This window comes from Pelodiscus sinensis, chromosome 3 (assembly GCF_049634645.1).
Source record: "Pelodiscus sinensis isolate JC-2024 chromosome 3, ASM4963464v1, whole genome shotgun sequence".
NCBI lineage: Eukaryota > Metazoa > Chordata > Testudines > Trionychidae > Pelodiscus > Pelodiscus sinensis.
The window spans coordinates 57,172,783-57,190,970 of record NC_134713.1 but is presented as its reverse complement, the minus strand read 5'-3'; the positions used below and the strand labels follow the sequence as shown (position 1 = coordinate 57,190,970).

The 18,188-nt window shown below is 40.0% G+C and overlaps 1 long non-coding RNA gene across 2 annotated transcripts in view; it reads left to right on the top strand.

Annotated features, from left to right (window-relative positions):
* LOC106732617 (uncharacterized) overlaps nucleotides 1-18,188 on the top strand; it is a 146,323-nt gene that overhangs the window by 805 nt on the left and 127,330 nt on the right. For both annotated transcript variants that reach the window (XR_012902576.1, XR_012902577.1), the window contains exons 2-3: nucleotides 17,062-17,252; nucleotides 17,696-17,951. This is a non-coding gene — a long non-coding RNA (uncharacterized LOC106732617). The remainder of the gene's footprint in view (nucleotides 1-17,061; nucleotides 17,253-17,695; nucleotides 17,952-18,188) is intronic.

The following is an 18,188-nucleotide window of genomic DNA, read 5'->3' as shown; positions in this document are numbered from 1 at the left end:
ACCCACATAAAGCTTGTTTTCATTATAGCTCTTCACATTGGGGAAGCCTGAAACAACTGAGCTGCACTTCTCTCCCTTTGCAGGAGGACCCAGCCATCTTTGGCATGGGGATGGTGCACAGTTTGTAGCTTAGGTGACAGCATCGTTTGACATTACCATATAGGCCTTTTAAAGATTCCAAGGAGAGTTCTCCAGTGAACAATGGGGAAAGTGAGTCTGCTTCAGATCAAAGACTTAACAAACAAAGCAGAGAAGGGAATATTCTGTTTGTGTATTTCCATGTACTGGATTTTGTTTTCAATTTCTTCTCCCAACCTAGTATTGTCTTTTTACTCCATTTTGTGCATGCGTGCTGGAGCTTTAAGCTGTATAAAACTAGTGAGTCTGTGTGGGTCAAGAGGCAGGATTCTAAGCTCTTCAGGTAGGGTGTCTTTCTCTCTATACTATATGATACCTGACATGCTGTACCATTACATAGACCATATTTACAGCACTCTAACTTCCTTAATCGCTACAATATTTTCAGAAATTGTGAATATCAATAGCAGGTAAAGTAGTGACACAGAACAGCTGAGGCTATTGCAGTTTACTATAATGCACTGGAGGATGCTAGCTTTTTTTGCCTGCATTTTTGTTTTGACTTGTCCCTAGGGAACAGAAAATGAAGAAAATATGAATGAAAAGCCCTTCAGAATTTTCCTGGAAAATAACTTATTCATGTATGAATGCACTGTACCCTTTAGCAATGCATTGAGATGCCCATGCTGGTACCATCTTATGAGTACTCTATGGCTTTCTCTACACTGCTGGGTTTTGGTACAAGAAGTTTTTTTGCGGAAGAGATCTTCCACAAAAACTTCTTGAGCAAAAGCATGTCCAGACTTCAAAGTGCATCGCAAAAGCTTTTGCACAAGAGAGCGTCCACACTACATGCACACTCGCACGCAAGAATGTTCTGATTGCCATTAACAGAATGGCCATCAGAGCACCTGTGCTTTTTCTGATAGGCTCTTTTTGTGCAAGAAACCCCTGTGGAGCATCCACACCTGCCTTTTCGCACAAGAGCTCTTGCCCAAAAGGAGTTATTTCTCATGGGCAGAGGAATAACTCTACTGGCAAAAGCCCTCTGTCCTGTCGATTTACTGTGGTGTGGTTGGGGTTTTTGCGTAAAAACGTGCTTGAGGTGTGGACGCTCCACCTGTTTTTGTGCAAAAACCTTGTAGTGTAGACATTGCCTACATGAGTCACTACTCTGAAAAGTGAAAGTGTGTGTTTCTACAAAAATATACTACTCTTCATGGAATTAAACAGTCTCTCAGCTCATCTGACCATTACTTATGCAACAGCTAGACCCCAACTATGATGGAGGCCAATTGGTCTAGGTCTTATGCAAGCAAACTGCAAAATAATTTACAGTCTAAAAAGACAAGACAGGCAAAAGTTGCCAGGGAAACAGGCAGTGGAAAATGAAGTGACTTGCCTGTCGTCTTGTAAGAGGTCAGTCTGAGTGAGCAATGGAACCCAGTTCTCTTGTGTGCCAATCCAAAGCCATACATAATGGATCATGCTGCCTTCCCTGGTGAATTCAAGGATGCCTATTTAAAAACTCGTGTGTTCCCTCTCTAACTACCACCATGCTGTATATCCAAACACATGCAGTCAGTCTCTCTCTGTAATACACTTTAAGTGTTTTAGTCACACTTCTCACTATAACACCTTTCAAACTACAGTAAAAGCTTTATCTGGCATGTTCAGGGGATGGGAGGTGCTGGTAAGACATATTCTGGTTACCTAAGAGAGAGGAAACTGAGGTGCAGGAATGGGCTGTGGGTGGAGGTATGCCTAGGAGGTTCTGTGTACTGCCTCCACCTACATGCATCACCCCCTCAGCTCCCACCGGCTGTATTTCCTAGCTAATTGGAGCTGGGGAGCCCCCTTGACCATTCCTCTGCCTAGGACCATCAGGGACATGTTGGCCTTTTCCAGAAGCTATGTAGAGTTAGGGAGGGAGCCTGCCAGCCCTGTGCCAATTGGACTTTCAGAGATCAAAAGAGATTTCTGATTAGTAAAGTGCTGTGTAACACAGATTTTACTATAGAAAGATTAATCTTTAAAATATGAGAAGTTACTATATTGTTATCAGATTTTGAACAGCTGTGGTGAGTATAGGTCTCACCCTCTGAAGATAGCTGTTATCTCAGAAGTAGTATGCTGTAAATACTATACCAAAGTCAGTTACCATGTTGCAGTATAAACATATTCACTCGTGAAGAGGGTGGTGGTTTTATTGTTGATATTTGTGTTCCCACAGTGTCCATTGGTTGCAGTCAGGTTTGGAACATCACGTTTTATGCTCAAACAAAATAAAACAGTCCTTCCCCAGCTACAGTGAGGTGGATACTAAATGCGGTAGTCCAATAATACATTCACTAGATAAGACGATAAGGCTGAGATTAAGACATTACACCACCTTTAACATCTGTTCCTTGCATTACATACCCAGCTACTCTTCACATATGTTGCTGTTAACAGCCTTCAGAAACATTCTATTCCCATTATAAGAACAGCTGAGTCTTAAAGATAAACATTTAAACAAATTAATTAGCAAAAGAACACAACAAGGTTGGATCTGAGTATGTATTCAAAGTGGCTATTTTAGCCAAGCAACAAAATATCATGTTCAAAAATGAGTAGCATAGTTAACAGTCCTTGTTCCCATGTCACTCTTAAAGGATATTTGTCTTGTTTCTAAGTTTTCATTTGTTATTACTTGTTTTGTTTTTCCTTTGGATGCTCCTCTCAAAATTGAACTCTACATTTTAGTGGGGGCACTGATTTGTGGTACTGTAGCCAGCTCTTTAAGGGAATTCTTTTCTAAAATAAATTGGATAAGAAATATTTGATTCAAAGGTATTAGACAACAAAAGTGAAGCAGAGAGAATACCTGAAAGCTGCTTTTGTAATGCTAAATTTTAAAAAAATAATAATGTAAGAACTCAGTGCTCAGTGTGTCTTTCATTTTCCTCTTGCTGCTGTGGCTAAATACAATGTTTTATGTTTGGTGGCAAATGGCTAACAGTGAAGTGCTCTCTTTATCCACTCAGCAAGTGCAGCACAGCAGCAATTATGTAAGATGCCCAGTTTCTTTATTATGCTCCACCTTTAGCCTGGAGGGAGCTGGGGCTGGACAGGAGAGCAACAAGCCTTTTTGCCCATTAAATCCTTGTCCTTTCTTCTGAGAACTGCCAATTGTCCTTCAGTGTCTATCCTACTGATGCCTCTCTATTGGGAAACATTCTATGCCCATTACCATTTGAGAGCCTGTGGGAAAAGACTTTTGTTAACTAAGAAACTGGAGCTCAAATAACCAAATACCAGTCTGTTGATTCCCTGACTCATCCAGTCTCCCTAACAGGCAGAATTGCCATTATAGAATGTTAACTATCCAGTATACTTTTAAGGGCATATCTAATACCCCTTACTCCAAGAAAAATAAGTAAAATGATTAAGAGTGAAGAATCTAAAATAGCTGAGTGTTGGATCGGGGGCATAGATGGGATCTGCTCATATCTGATATGCCAGTGTAAAGCTATACTATTGGGGTGTCCCAAGAGGTCGAAGGTTCAAGCCCAACCCATTCCAGGCTGGTTGTCATCCTCAAGGAGTGCCATGAGGACAGCCTGCATAAACTGCACCAGGAAGAGCAGCAGCAAATCTAAGAGCTGGTGACTGCTTTTCAGCAGGTCTGGGCCCATGCTGGAAGTACTGTGGTATCTGCAAGGGTGACCAGAGCACACAATGTGGTGTTTACTGTCCTTCAGGTAGGAACTATTGGTTGCTTCAGAACTGAATTTTAAGTTTAAATTGTAAATAGTTTTTCTTATGCCATAGTTGCTATTATAAACTTATAGCATTGTGTTTAAACCTCTCAGTCAATGATTTGGAGATGCCTACTTTGTATTTTGGTAGTCCACTGCCATGGTACAAGGATACCGGCATGAAGTGAAAAGCTAAAACTGATGGCTAAGTATAGAGTAGATCTCAGTAACGCCCCATCTCCTACTCTAACCTGTAGTGTGCTGTTATTTCATTCAGTGGACTTCAGTCATTAGTGTAGTTATAAAAGTTTCAGTATAACAGTTCTTTAAAGTGGCTTCACAACTATTTTTCATTATGTCCCCATGGGTGCGCCTACACTAGAGAGGAAGATTGAATCTTCCAGGAACTCTATCAATCTTCCAGGGTTCGAATTATCAGTCCAGTTAAGACACGCCAATATGAAGTGAGAAGGGGCACTCTGGTCAATGCCAGAAACCCTGCTTTCTTGAGGAGTAAAGGAAGTTGAAGGAAGAATTTTCTTCCTTTGACTTCCTGCAGTGTAGACCGAGCCAAAAGCCGAATTAAGCTATTTCAACTTCACAGCTACGCAATTAACATAGCAGAAGATGTGTGTTTTAATTCAACTTTGTCCCATAGTATAGACATACTCTGTGTGTTTGCTTTCTCAAGAGTACTACTCATCATTTTCCCTAAGCATGTAAATAATGAAAGATGCTGTTCAGTTATGTGGTTTATTGGCATAGATTATATTGACTTTCCTTCCTTCTCTAAAATTGTATGACTGCTTTTAAAAAAAACCTCATTACTACTAAATTCTAGTTCCTTAGCTGACTAACTAGATTTAAGATTTTTTTTCCATTGCCATCCAAACTTTCAAGCCTATTACTTTCATTCATGTACCCATTGCAGTTCAGTATTCATGTACCCATTACAGTTCAATATTTGGTGAGGCTCAGTTGTTCAGAATCCCTGTAACTGCACATCATTGTTTAACAGTTTCTTACGGATTTTGTGAATGGAAGATCAAAATAAGAAATCTCATTACAACCCAAACTCTCTAATCCACTCTTTCTTTTTCAGGGCCCCAGAAACCAACCAGGACAGGCAATGTCAAATATAGGGGAAGCTTGGCAGATCATCCACATCACAACCAAGTCAGCTAACACAGGTTGAACCTCTCTAATCTGGCACTCTTTGGTCTGGCAACATCTGGTCCAGTATGATTTTAGCCAGATGTCCACTTATCATGGGTGTAGCCAAGTTTCCCTGTAGTGCCATAAAGTTTGTTCACAGACAGCAGTACTGGATCTCAGTGTTCTATGCTGTTATTTAACTCTAAATTACTCCTAAATGTTTTCTAAGAGCTCAGCAAGCAGTGCAAGTGTTGGTAATGCTGCTAAAAGTAAGCATGTTTTTAATGCTTTATTTACTTGTTTCCTTGTGCCAATACAATAAAATTGTGTAAAAACACTAACACTATTATGAAGAGAGCTGATAAGGCTTGGCTAGGCATAGGCTTATATAGGGTGTATCAATACAGACATACATTATTAAGTAGCTTTGCAAGTACTGTTCCATTTATTCACCTCGGTGAAATAAAAATGAGACCCACTCACTACAATATTGAACTCCTGTGGTTTGGCAAATTTTCTGGTTCAACACCGATTAGTTCCTGAGAGTGCCAGACTAGAGAAGTTCAACATGTAGTTTAAGTAATCTTTAGGGAGTTTGCTGAGTCAAGGTAATACAGTCTTCAATCATTTTTACATAAAGTTTCAGACACGTGTTGCTGAGACTGACCCGTTACCTCATCTTTCATTCTGTTCCTCTCCTCTCCCTTTTTCCCTTTCTGAATTTTGTTACACTTCCAAATGCTGGTCTTGTCTTTCTGTTCACAGGACTTTGCAAAATTGCCAAGTAGGGATTTGCAGCCTAAACCAGTAATTCAGAACTCCTCCCTTAAATTGCATACTTAAAGAAAATATCTCTCTCTAGTAATTCTAATTCCATTTGGCCTTATATAGTGCTTATGTAAAGAGTTTAATACTTTGATAAGAAGTTTGTGGGTACCCTCTTTTGGGTAATTTCCTAGATGAATATTCGTATTCATACATTTCAGTTATCTCTTTCACTGACAGGACCATGTCTTTCTGCCAAAGTTATATGGTACTAGTGGCAGACAATTCTAACAATCTGTTTCTGTTGACATAACGTCAACAGAACTCAGCAGTTTTGTCAATGGTAGTAAACCTCATTCTAAGAGGAATAACGCCTTTTGTCGACAGTGTTCTGTCGACAGAAGGCATTATTGCATCTACACTGTCCGGGTATGTTTACACTAGCCCCCTAGTTCAAACTAGGGAGGCTAATGTAGGCATTCGAACTTGCAAATGAAGCCCGGGATTTAAATATCCCGGGCTTTATTTGCATCTTCCCGTCCAGTCGCCATTTTTAAATCCCCCTACTCTGAACTAACTGCCCACAGCTACACGCGGCAATCAAATGTTAGCTCGAACTAAGTCCTTAGTTCGAGTTAATTGTTACACCTCATGGAAAGAGGTGTAACAGTTAACTCCAACTAAGGACTTAATTCGAGCTAACATTTCACTGCCACGTGTAGCCACGGGCAGTTAGTTCAGAGTAGGGGGATTTAAAAATGGCGACCGGATGGGAAGATGCAAATAAAACTCGAGATATTTAAATCTCGGGCTTCATTTGCAAGTTCGAATGCCTGCATTAGCCTCCTTAGTTCGAACTAGGGGGCTAGAGTAGACATAACCTCCTTTGTATCTACACTCTCATGTTGACAAAGCCGTTTGCTTTGTCCACAGAACTGGATGTAGTCTAGACACTCTTTGTCAAAAGAAGCTTTGTCAACAGTATCTGTCAACAAAGCCTCTGTTGACAAAAGTCTGTAGTCTAGACATACCCTTCGAGTCATAGTATTTCTGTCCTGGGCCTGAAAAGTGGTCTAATTTTCACAAGTCAGCAGAATAGGGTGTACAAAAATGAAGCCAATTTACTCATTAAACATTGTGTATAAAAAGCAATTTTTAACAATAATTTAGAAAAACAGGTTAAGGCTGTTTGTAAACTCACCTTCACACTTTCACAATGTATCTTGATGATGAAAGAGATGGCTAATTTGGCTGGAAATCAAAGCTTAAAAAATTCAAACTAAAAAAGGGATGCAATTTTAATTCTCACTGGAACAGATTATCCAAAGATGTGATAGGTTCTCCAACACTTGAAGTCTTTCAGTCAAGACTGTATGCCTTTCTAGTTACTATCCTCCAGTTCAACCACAAGTTATTGGGCTTGATGCATGAATTACTGGTGAAATTTTGTGATGTGTTATACAGGAAGTTGGACTAAACGATAAGGTCTCTCCTGGCCTTATTCTGAAGGAGTGGCCCTCTCAAATTTAATTTTATAGTTCGGTAACCATGGACATAATTGTAAAATTTGTTTTAAAATTCAATAAGAAATCCGTTCAGAGGAGATTCTGTTTTCTAATGCACATATTGATTCCCTAATAGTCATTGCAAAGAATTAAATCTCATTCTCTCTGACCGTGTGTCAAACTGGCCAGATCATCTGATATATATATCCGTTTAATGTAATCTATTTGGAACGTTTTCTCTAGTGCATTAAATGGCTTTGAATAAATATTGGTAAATATTATTTATAAATATTGGTAAATATTGATTTCACTGTATACACACAAAGTAACAAATATTTCCATTATAATCCAAATTTACAGATAGCCTAAGTTCTCAAGAAGCATTCTTACTTTGCCTATGCGTAGACTGGATCATTTCTGCAGAAGAGGAAATGGAAATGAAGCGCTCATTAGCATTTCTCATGCTCTCGTTTGCATAGTCTTGTCTGGTCCTTTTTGTGGAAGAGGTTTTTAGGGGGAAATAATGCAGTGTAGACGGGGCCATTTTTCACAAAAAAAAACCTTTTGCACAAGATCCTGTGAACCTCATTTTTTGAGGAATAAGGGATCTTGCACAAAAGGTTTTTTTGGCAAAAAAAAAATGACCCCATCTACACTGCAGTTTTTTTCCGCAAAAACCTCTTCCACAAACAAGATTGGAAAAGATTATGCAAATGAAAGCGTGAGAAATACCAATGAGCACTTCATTTGCATTTCCTCTTCTGCAGAAATGGTGTAGTCTAGACATAGCCTTAGAGTTAAAAGGGAGGATATTTACTTTGTGACGTGTGATGTTGAAAATTTGTTTTAATGGTTCTAAAACTTTATGAATTTCAGGCTCTTCTATCACTAAAGTATAACACTCCACTCTTGTCTGCACTCCATTATTTTTCTCAGTGGTAGGAAATTAATATTAAAAACAGGAAAAAGCAAACATTTATCTGTCAAATTTATATTAAGAAATCAAATTCTGCCAACCCTAATATAATAGGAACAGCAAACACTGGAACATGATCCCATTGAAATGTATTTATTTTTTTTATTAGCAAAGGAAATTAGCTACAGAAAGTTGTTACATTAATAGTGTGTCTATTTAGAATGTTACTACAGCACTAAGACTATTACGCAATAAGCACATTCTTAAATAAATTCTACATTCCAGTATATCCATATAATAGTACGCATCTAGGGGAGAAAGAAAGTCAATCTGATAACAGCTGACTATTAATAAATTCCACTTTTTTCTCCAACACATGGATGGATGTGAAATTACAGGTGCAGGAAACACAACTGCACCTGTCCTTTCAGCCTTTTATTGTTATAGGAGAGTCAGACAGTGCAAATGGAATATGTAACATTTACCTTGACAGCTGCAACCCCAGGAACTGGTTATCCGGCGTAGGTTGCATCTGGGACCTAGAACTTCTGAGCTGTGGTATTGCACTTCAGTCAATCACTCCTAGGCCAGTCCCATTAGCTGCTGGCAAAAACCTGTCCCAAGCGGTCACATAATATGCTTGACCTCGCTTCCATCTGTTTACCTTCTTCATTAACATTTATACCTTTTGTTCTTACCTTTCCCCCTTCGTAAATTCCAGCATTCCAGGAGGATTCCCAAGTGGTGCTTTGCATGTCTAGTGGAGAGCTGTGGTTTAACAATTTCTACTCTTTCAGGCCCCAGTTCTACTATTTACAACATGCAGGCACATTTCAGTGGGGCTCCATACAGGTGATTCCTACAAATTGCAGGAGAGGGGCTATCCTTGCATATTCAGCAGAAATTAATATTCCAAGTGCTAGTTACAATTTGACACTTAGTTTGATTGCTATGAAAATGTTCACATCCGCCAACCACAATCAGATACTGAAATGTGGGCTATACCATATATTTCCAGCTAAATAGAGAAACTGCAAAATCTGCAGGGTGAATTGGGAATTAGAAGAGAGGTTGCTTTTGTCACTGATTGGTGGAAGAAAGCATGACTGCATGGACTTGTTAATGTTGTAAACTAGGATGCAGAGTCTGCAATATCATAGGTACAGGTATGCTTCTCACTGCAGGATCCGAGCCTACAATGTGATTGGAAACAGACAATTGAACCTTGTTTTTCTTTGCACTTATAACTCTTTTAAGTTCAACTTTTTGTAAAGACAGGGCCAAAGTCAGTGCTGACTTTTTTTTCCCCCACTTTTGCCACCCCAGTGTTGTCAGTGAGGTTGCTTTGCTTAAACAAAGGGAAGAACGTAGGCCATAGTACATAGTTTTCAATTTGGATTATTTAGCGGATGCTTCTGTGATGGGCACGGTCACAGAAGTCCCCTTGGAATTATTCCCAGATATTCTGATCATGCCACTGACACCTTGTGTCAGTGTAAATATTTCCTACTCTGTATGGGCACTGTTTGAAAGTGCCAAGAGGAGATTCTTGCCACCCACACGTAGGCATATATTAATACAAACACATCTCTGAGCATAGAGGTATGCTTATGAAAGGACTCTCTAAAAGGTAAACAGTCCAGATCAGAATCCCACACCCATCTTATCTTTGTTCTGTTTTGTATTGCTCTGCATTGTATGACTACCCTTGGACTGTTAATGCTTTGAGGTGATTTTCAGTTCATTTACACACAGCAGTCCTGTGTGACAGTATGAGTAAGTTGGTATGCTATGGGTTAACCATGTGTTAATCCAGCCAAGGAAATAGTACTACAGGAATCATGTTGATCGTTAATCTGTTCTGTGTTATAGATCTCCAGCCTACAGGATGGATTTTGGTTATTGGGCATTTTAGAATACCTGTGTTTTATTTGCAGGTAACATATGTACTTAACATTAAAAGTGTTAAAGTAGCATAATTCTCTTTGTTTACACAAAGTATCAGCTAAACCCTTTCCTGTCACTGATAAGAGAGCTTTATTTTCAAACAGCTCTCCTCCTCTGTGTTAGTGGTGAAATTGGCTGCTTCAGTTTCAAAATGCCTCCTCATGCCTGTCAGCTGGAGGATATGACTGTCCTTTCCAAACACATCTCTACCCTCCTGAAGGAAGCATCAACTTGAATTTCCATGTCTGACTGTGTGCTAAGAGAATGGACTGAACGCTTTAATTATTTAAGGTTTTCCTTTGCTTGTCAGCTGGAAGATACTGCAGAACCAGAGCCATTTTGGATCACTCTTTTTCCTGTGCACCAGGATTATAGTTTTGAAAAGCACCCAAGTTGATTTAGGTATTAGAGTCCAATGATGGTCAATGGGATATGGGTTCCTAAATCACTTAAGCACACTTAAAAAATTTATCCATAGCATATGAATAAAACTATATATACATTATCATCCTATGTATTTTACTTCAGTGCTTTCTGATATTTTGTTTTCTATTTGTCTAATTTCTGACACTGTTTTATAAAGGAAGTATGAAACTTTGCATTGGGGAGATCTAACTGAAATCCATGTCAGCAGAGGCAATCTCCATTTGTTGTTGGGAGACTATCTCCTAGAGCTGGAAGGGACCTTGAAAGGTCATCAAGTCCACTCCCCTGCCTCCACAGCAGGACTAAGTACCATCCCTGACAAACTTTTGCCCCAAATTCCTAAATGGCCTCTGCAAGGATTGAACTCACAGCCCTGGGTTTAGCAGGGCAATGCTCAAACCACTGAGCTATGCCTCTCCCCTAGTTATTGCCCCCTAAATATTTCCTTAGGCACAGCAAAACTAACTTACAGACTTAGGAAAAGCTTCTGTCTTAGAAATTGCAATTCCACAAGCCCAGCTTAAAAGCTCATTGCATCTGCTTGATGCAAACTTTTATGAAATAACATCTAAGAATAGCCCAGATACCGTCAGTATAATGATGGGGTACACCCACAGTTTATCCTGCTACCACGGAAATGTCATGGAAGTCCCATTGACATCAACAGCAGTTGGTAGGGCCTATAAATAGTCACAGAGAGGTGCATGAATCTTAATTTGTTTTTTCTTGGATACTTTCTCGATCTTATCCTGGCTTTCCAGTACTCACCTATCTTCTTCTTTTCTCATTGATTATTCTCTACTTTCATGTTGGAGCCTTCCACAATTTTAGACTCTTACTCTGCAACTCAGGAAGCCTGCCAGCCTGTCTGTGAAAGTTCACGCTGGGAGTCAGTTAAAATATTTTAATCACTGGGTATACAAGGTTCCCAAAATATCATAAGAGATTTCATAATTTGAACTGAGCAGGCAAATAGGCCAGAACAGGATGCCTGAGCTAATGGGTCCAGGTTGGACTCATTCAAAGATAATGAGGTACAAGTTAAGAAGTTTTGGAGCTTCAGAAGAATCACATGCTTGGTACTCATCTGCCCCTAGTCTGCCAGACATTCCTTATTTTTCACGTGTCTTTCCTAAATAAAAGATGAAGGATCAGGACCATTACTACCAACTTGATAGGCTATTTTTATTGTTGAGAAGGATGCCAGTGCAGCATAAGTAACACCTTTAAAAACCAAATGACATTCTTGCATAACTGCTTACACTTATAAATTAATAATCATGAAGCTGTCTCATTCTAGACTCACTCAGAATACCATTTTAACTAATACTTTCTATGTTCTTAATCTGGAAACCTAAATCTAGGTCAATATTTTCAGTAAATTCAATAAATTATTCAATGAGTTACTTATTTTCTCAGAGTATTTGGTACCATAAGTTTTCTATTTTATGACACTGAACTGTTTTAGCATTCAATGAAAATCATTTTCTGAAGCATTGCAACCAAATGCCTGGACACAGCTACACCGCTGTAAATCGACTATAGGGATAGCACAATGTGGAGACTAATACACAACGGTGTATATTCCAGAACATACTCTTGTAAGGATGCCAACGTGCATATCTATAGCGGTTCTCTCACAAACTTAGATGCACTTTACTTCACTTGTATACCCTGGAGCTAAAAGCCAATGGTGCTGACTATATGACATTATCTGAAAACTGTAGTACAGTTTTGCATCATCATGGGTGGTTGTCTTAAATTATCAAGACTATTGCAACTTGCTATAATCTGAATGCAAGTTTTAGGGCATTACCATGGGGTGGGGGAAGAATTCCTTTCTCTAGACATTTTGGGTAAATATTCCTGTCTTGCTGATGGGAAAACACAAATGAAATAGCTAATCCAATGTCCAAGCTGGGAATGGAATTTGGCCCTCTTCTGCATAAAAGCCTCTAGATTATTTTGCCTCATGATCCAGTATAGTACCAATGTAGACTGCTTTACTGTTAGTTATTTAGTGAATGTCAATGATGTGTTTGAGGCTGTGCAAAAATGATAGTTTGGCATGATGGCTGCACCATGGAGTCTACCTCTAAGGCCACAGTCCTGAATGTGTAGAGCTCTAGTGATTCCAGTGGGTACCATTACTTGGACACAGAGATCCATCCATCTACCTTGTTGGGTGCTCAGTGTCAGAGCCAATTGAGCTACTCTAATAAACCAGTATAATGGTCAGATTTCATGGATGTGGAATTTGGTTTTAAAACTCTTGGGTGAGGTACTTAGTTCCTGGGTGGGTTATTGATTTTTACAAAGGAGCATTTTAAGAGGAATTTGAATGAAGTTAGGGTGGGTGTTTGGCACACAAGAATAAGGAGCATGTTCCACAAAAGAAGGGGAGCTGCAAAAGAATAAAGCGTGTGAACAGTCTACAACCCAAATGTGGAGGAAGGCATGATGGAAGGACCAGCAGTACTAGAAGGGACTTCACTAGACACAATACAATGCAAAACTCCCAGAGCACTGCTGCTAAAGATAAAAAGTTTAGAAGAATTTTTTTTAGAAAAGACCTGTCAAAATTGACACCAACAACATGCTGTTCTTTAAAAAGCTACCCCCAACAGCTGTATTGGTAATGAATGACTTGAGCTGAGATGCTACTGTAAAAGTTTCTGTCATATTAAGCAGATGATACTCATTGACTGTGGCAAGTGTTGTTGAAACTGACAAATCTATTGGAGCTCTTCTGTCAATTTTCCCTTCCCTTTCCCCTTAAGTGTTCCATTTACATTTTAATCACTGTCATAGTGATCCTCAAATACAGATCATCTTTATCAATTACACTCTCAGCCAAAACCTCTGGCAGTTAGGGCCCTTTTTATTTAGAATCAAATGAATCCCACCACTCACTAAAGCCCTGTTCGCTGTCTAACTTTCTTCTATGCTATGTTGTTCTGGAGAGAACAAACAACTGTGTCTATTAAGGCTGGGTTTTTTTTTATTTGGATTGGAAATGTTCAGTATTGAGTTTGTTAAAATTAATTATAAGATGTCTATTTTGAGTGTTTTTCCATTGCATTTTCAATACATTGGATTCATAGATGCATAGATTAAGCTTTGACTAAGGGACGGGCAGGAAGAATATAGCCTTCAACAATATCGTGCTTCAAAAAATTGATTAAATAAATATATTTGGTGCAGTATCTACCTTTTGTAAGGCCACATGTGTGGATGCAGCTGGCTGCAGATATAAAGCAGGTATCCATGAATTTGCTGGGTTCTAGATACAATACAAAATTTGTATCATATTCTCCTCCTAATAAAGTAAATATTTGCAGGGTTGTATATATTTTAAAAGGGAATTAAGCTTAATGCCATAGCATGACATGTTGAGGTGCTTAGCTGTCAGATGGATCACCTGAGGCAGAAAGGGGGGAGGCAGGAGCTGGTGCCCGTGGGGAGGTGGCTTCCCACAAGCACCAGATCTGCCCATCCTCCCAACCCCTACACTGCTGCCTCTGATGCTGTTTCCTACAGAGGCAGTGATGGGGTGCAGGAGCCAGTGCTGGGGGAAGCCCATTTAAAAGCAGACTCCCCAGAGCATACACTCCATGAAACTGCCTCTTCCACACATACCCCCACTGCCTCTGAGAGGCAGCAGCGGGTGGGGAGAGGACAGGAGAGGATGCTGTGAAGCAGCCTCTGTCTGCAGTGGGTCCGAGCTCTCCGTGGACAGACTGCTCCAGCATCCCACAGAGCAGCCTCTGTTCACGGCGAGTCTAGGCCCACCATGGACAGAGGCTGCTCCACAGAAGCAGACCCAGTCTGTGGGCAAGCCAAGCTCCCTGCGGACAGGTGATGCTGCCATCCTGAGCTCCTGCCTCTGTATCAGAGGCAGCAGCACAGGGCTACATGGCAGGAGCCAGTCTGCATGGGGAGCTAGTTTTTTTAAACTGGCTCCCCTCGCAGACCAGCTCCTGCCTGCCATCCCACTTTCCTGCTTCTGACAGAGGAAGCAGCATAGGATGGCAGGTGGCTCCCTGGGAGTGGGGCCAGAGTGCACTTGCTGCCAGTCCCGTCCCCGGAGACTATTGAATAGTTATGTAACTGCTAAAATTTGATGGAGTTACATGACTATTCAATTACATGCTATCTAACGTCCCTACTTGTGGTGGTTGCGGTTTACATTCTAGCCCAAATTTTGGGGGAAATAACCATATAACATGAACTGCTTTTACTCTTGTTTTAACTGTAAAGAAGTTTTACCAGAATAAGGAAATAAAAATCAGAATTGAGAACATTGATCCTAACTGTCATCCATACCTAAACGGAAGCCTAATATTTTCCCTATGCTGCTATTACTGTATATTGTTGCATCTGATTCTTGTTTGAGTCACTGGAAGAATTATGAATTTTAATTTACACTGAATTGTCTGGCAGAATAGGCATAAAAAGGACATGTATATTTAATCTCCACCTACAATCCCATTTACTTGCTACCTCCTTTTGCATTATCTCTTTCCTGTTTGACTTGGTGTTATTAGAGCAGGCAGCATATGGCCTCTTGCTTTAACTGACTCAGTGAGTGCTGCAAATATTTGCTGAATAGGTGCAACCTGCCTAGTGCACAGCTAACCCCTAAAGAGGCCTCCTGTGTATTTTTCTTGACACCGAATGTAGTGATCATGATAAAATATACATGCAGTGACCTTACTTGCCCAAGACTGTGCTGAGAGAGAGGCTGGAGCTCAGCTGTGAGCCTTGCTGAATATTTGGGAAGGAAAATAAAGGCAGTGTAAAGACCTTCCATGTTCCCTATAACCTTGGCTAGGATGCTAAGGAGCAAAGCCAACACAGCTGAGTCAGCATGAAGGGGAAAGAAAGCTATACCAGGACAGCAGTTGGTATAACTTATTTTACAGCAAGAGGAACACTGAGGTTCCATTTGTCCCAGAAAGATTCCCTGTCCTGCTGCTGAACCATCCCCCAGGAGTGCCAGTTTTAGCTGGACTTATTCCTGGAGGGTTCATCAAATGGCAATCTTTAATTGCGGATCACTCTTTCATTCCGGGAGACTCCCAGGCAATCCTGTAGGGTTGGCAACTAGCTACACATCCTCACTTATTCATGGAGAGTTGCAAGGTGTCAGTCTCACCCTACAGAGCTGCTCGCTACAACCTCTTGGCTCATTAATGTTTTTGAGATGGCCCGTTTTCAGCATTCTTTAATACTGTTGTGGCTTTGAAGGCTAAAGAGGATTGTGTAATTATCTACTCTGATCTCCTGCCTAGCACAGATCATAGAATTTCACCAACTGGTTCCTAGACAGATTTTGTAGCAAACCCATGGTATGCTGGTGGTATAATCAAATCAGGTTGATTTTTATTTTGCCTCATATCAAAGCCACTTGAAGATGGGTTTTAAAGTTCTGAACTGGAATACTATGGGGTCCACTTTTTGCCTAGGAGAAAGTGTCATGAAAAAATTCCAGTGAAAATGTAGCCAAGAGAAAGCAAAATGAAAAATAAATAAATAAATTCTTGCTGGGAAAAGGGAGCAGCGCAATATTTGGAGCAATTATCCCTATTCAGTTGACTCCCTGTCATATTCTGCAATTAGTTCACCAATGGAACAGAATGTGTCTATTAGAGTGTTCTCTTATTTTAATATCAGAGGGGTAGCCGTGTTAGTCTGAATCTGCAAAAGCGGTGAGGAGTCCTGTGGCACCTTATAGACTAACTGAAGTGTAGGAGCATAAGCTTTCGTGGGCAAAGACCCACTTCATCAGATGCATCTGATGAAGTGGGTCTTTGCCCACGAAAGCTTATGCTCCTACACTTCAGTTAGTCTATAAGGTGCCACAGGCCTCCTCGCCTCTTATTTTAATGTGTCTTTTGCCTTTCTGGAAACTTAATCCAAAAATCTGCACATTTGGGTGTCTGACATTAACCTCGTGAAGTCCTACTTAAGCACCTAAATAAATGTGGCCATTCTGACTGGTGAGGAAACAAAACTGTTAAAATTACACAGCAGTTGTTGTTGTTTTGTTTTTTCTGCTCTCCCACAACTCAAAAATCGTTACAGAGATTTTCCTGAAACTTTTGCAGAAGAGTTCCATTCTTAGCTGAGACTGAGTATGAGGACTTACTCAGTAAGTCATGAGCAACAGGGCAATTATCACAGAATTCTGCATAAGCCTTCCAACTGCCCACAAGCTGAATATAAGCATGAACACATTATTATTGCATCAGATACATTTGCTGGTAAATTGCCTGTATTAGCACATTTTAAAAATTCATGCCTACAATACAACAATTGATGCCGTTACAAAATATGCATTCTAATAGTGTTTTAAGATTGATGTCTATCAAGCTGTTTAAGCATCACTACCAATCTGCTTTTATATTTCGTAACAGTAGAGCCACGCTGCTTTCTTTTGGACAGCTTCTCCCCGTTTATTGAGCTTGTGAATCTACTACAGATTCTTTTCCCTTTTTTGACCTTAACTCTTTTCTTCTCATTCCAGACATCTATTTCTTCTTGTTCCATTCCCTTCCAGCCAAGACCAGAGTAAATAAGGGAGTTTTAGGACTTCAAGACTGTGTAAAATGGCTGAATTACAAAGTAATGAACACTCTTTGTGACTGGAGTCATAGCACACGTATTTATTGCTAAGCAACACAGACTGATGTCAATGAGTTTTGCCAAATGCAGATGGTGAGTAGGTTTATTGAACATTTGAAATCATTCTAATATAAATCTTGAAATTTGGTTCTAACATAAACATAAAATGTGCTCAGCTGGTCAGAAGGAAAGTCTGTATAGTGAGTAAATAGAGAGACGATGTAAATTTAATAATAGTTCTGCACAATTGTTCTGTATTTTAGGGAGCTACTTGTAGGTGAGATTATTCATAACTGCATCTTCTAACTGCATCTTCTAAAAATCATAAGTAATGCTTTGAAAAACACTTGCAAACCTTCCTACAGTGATGGCATTTTTAACAGTTACTGTTAAAAATAAGGGAAGAACTGTGGGGGGATTTTAAATTTTGTGGGTGGTGTTTTGAATGTAAAAAATATTGCTAGGGTTTCTCGTGAATGTAAGACTCATAGTACTGTTCAGTGAACACCCATGGAACCATGTTCTTTCCCACACAGTTCTGCCAGAACATCTCACTCCAAATATAACTGTTGTACCATTACTGAGTGCTGATGCATAATCCTGCTGAGAAGTTGTGCCAAATCATACAAAATGCTTGTACTGTGGAAATGCATACACTGAATTCATCTGACAATTTCCATCTGAGCCCAAAGATCCCAGAGGAAAAACAAATTCATTCATCAGCTCCAAGTGCCCCCATGAAAACCATGTTGATCAGCTGAATGTTGACACAGAACTTATCCCATAATGAAGGTCAGTACACCAAAGGGAACAAATTCTTTGGACTTCAGGGTGGTTTGGGCAGCTTTATGGAAAACAAATTTAGGGATCAAAAGCAGCCTTTGAAGCCTGAGCTTGGAGGGGGGTTGGCTCACTGCAGTGGTGATGTGTTCAGTCTCAGGAAAAAGAGAGAGTACAAGCAGCCAAATGGTTCCTAAAGCTTACAAATGGAACAGCACAACTTTGGTGAGAGTATCAATGGAAAGGCTG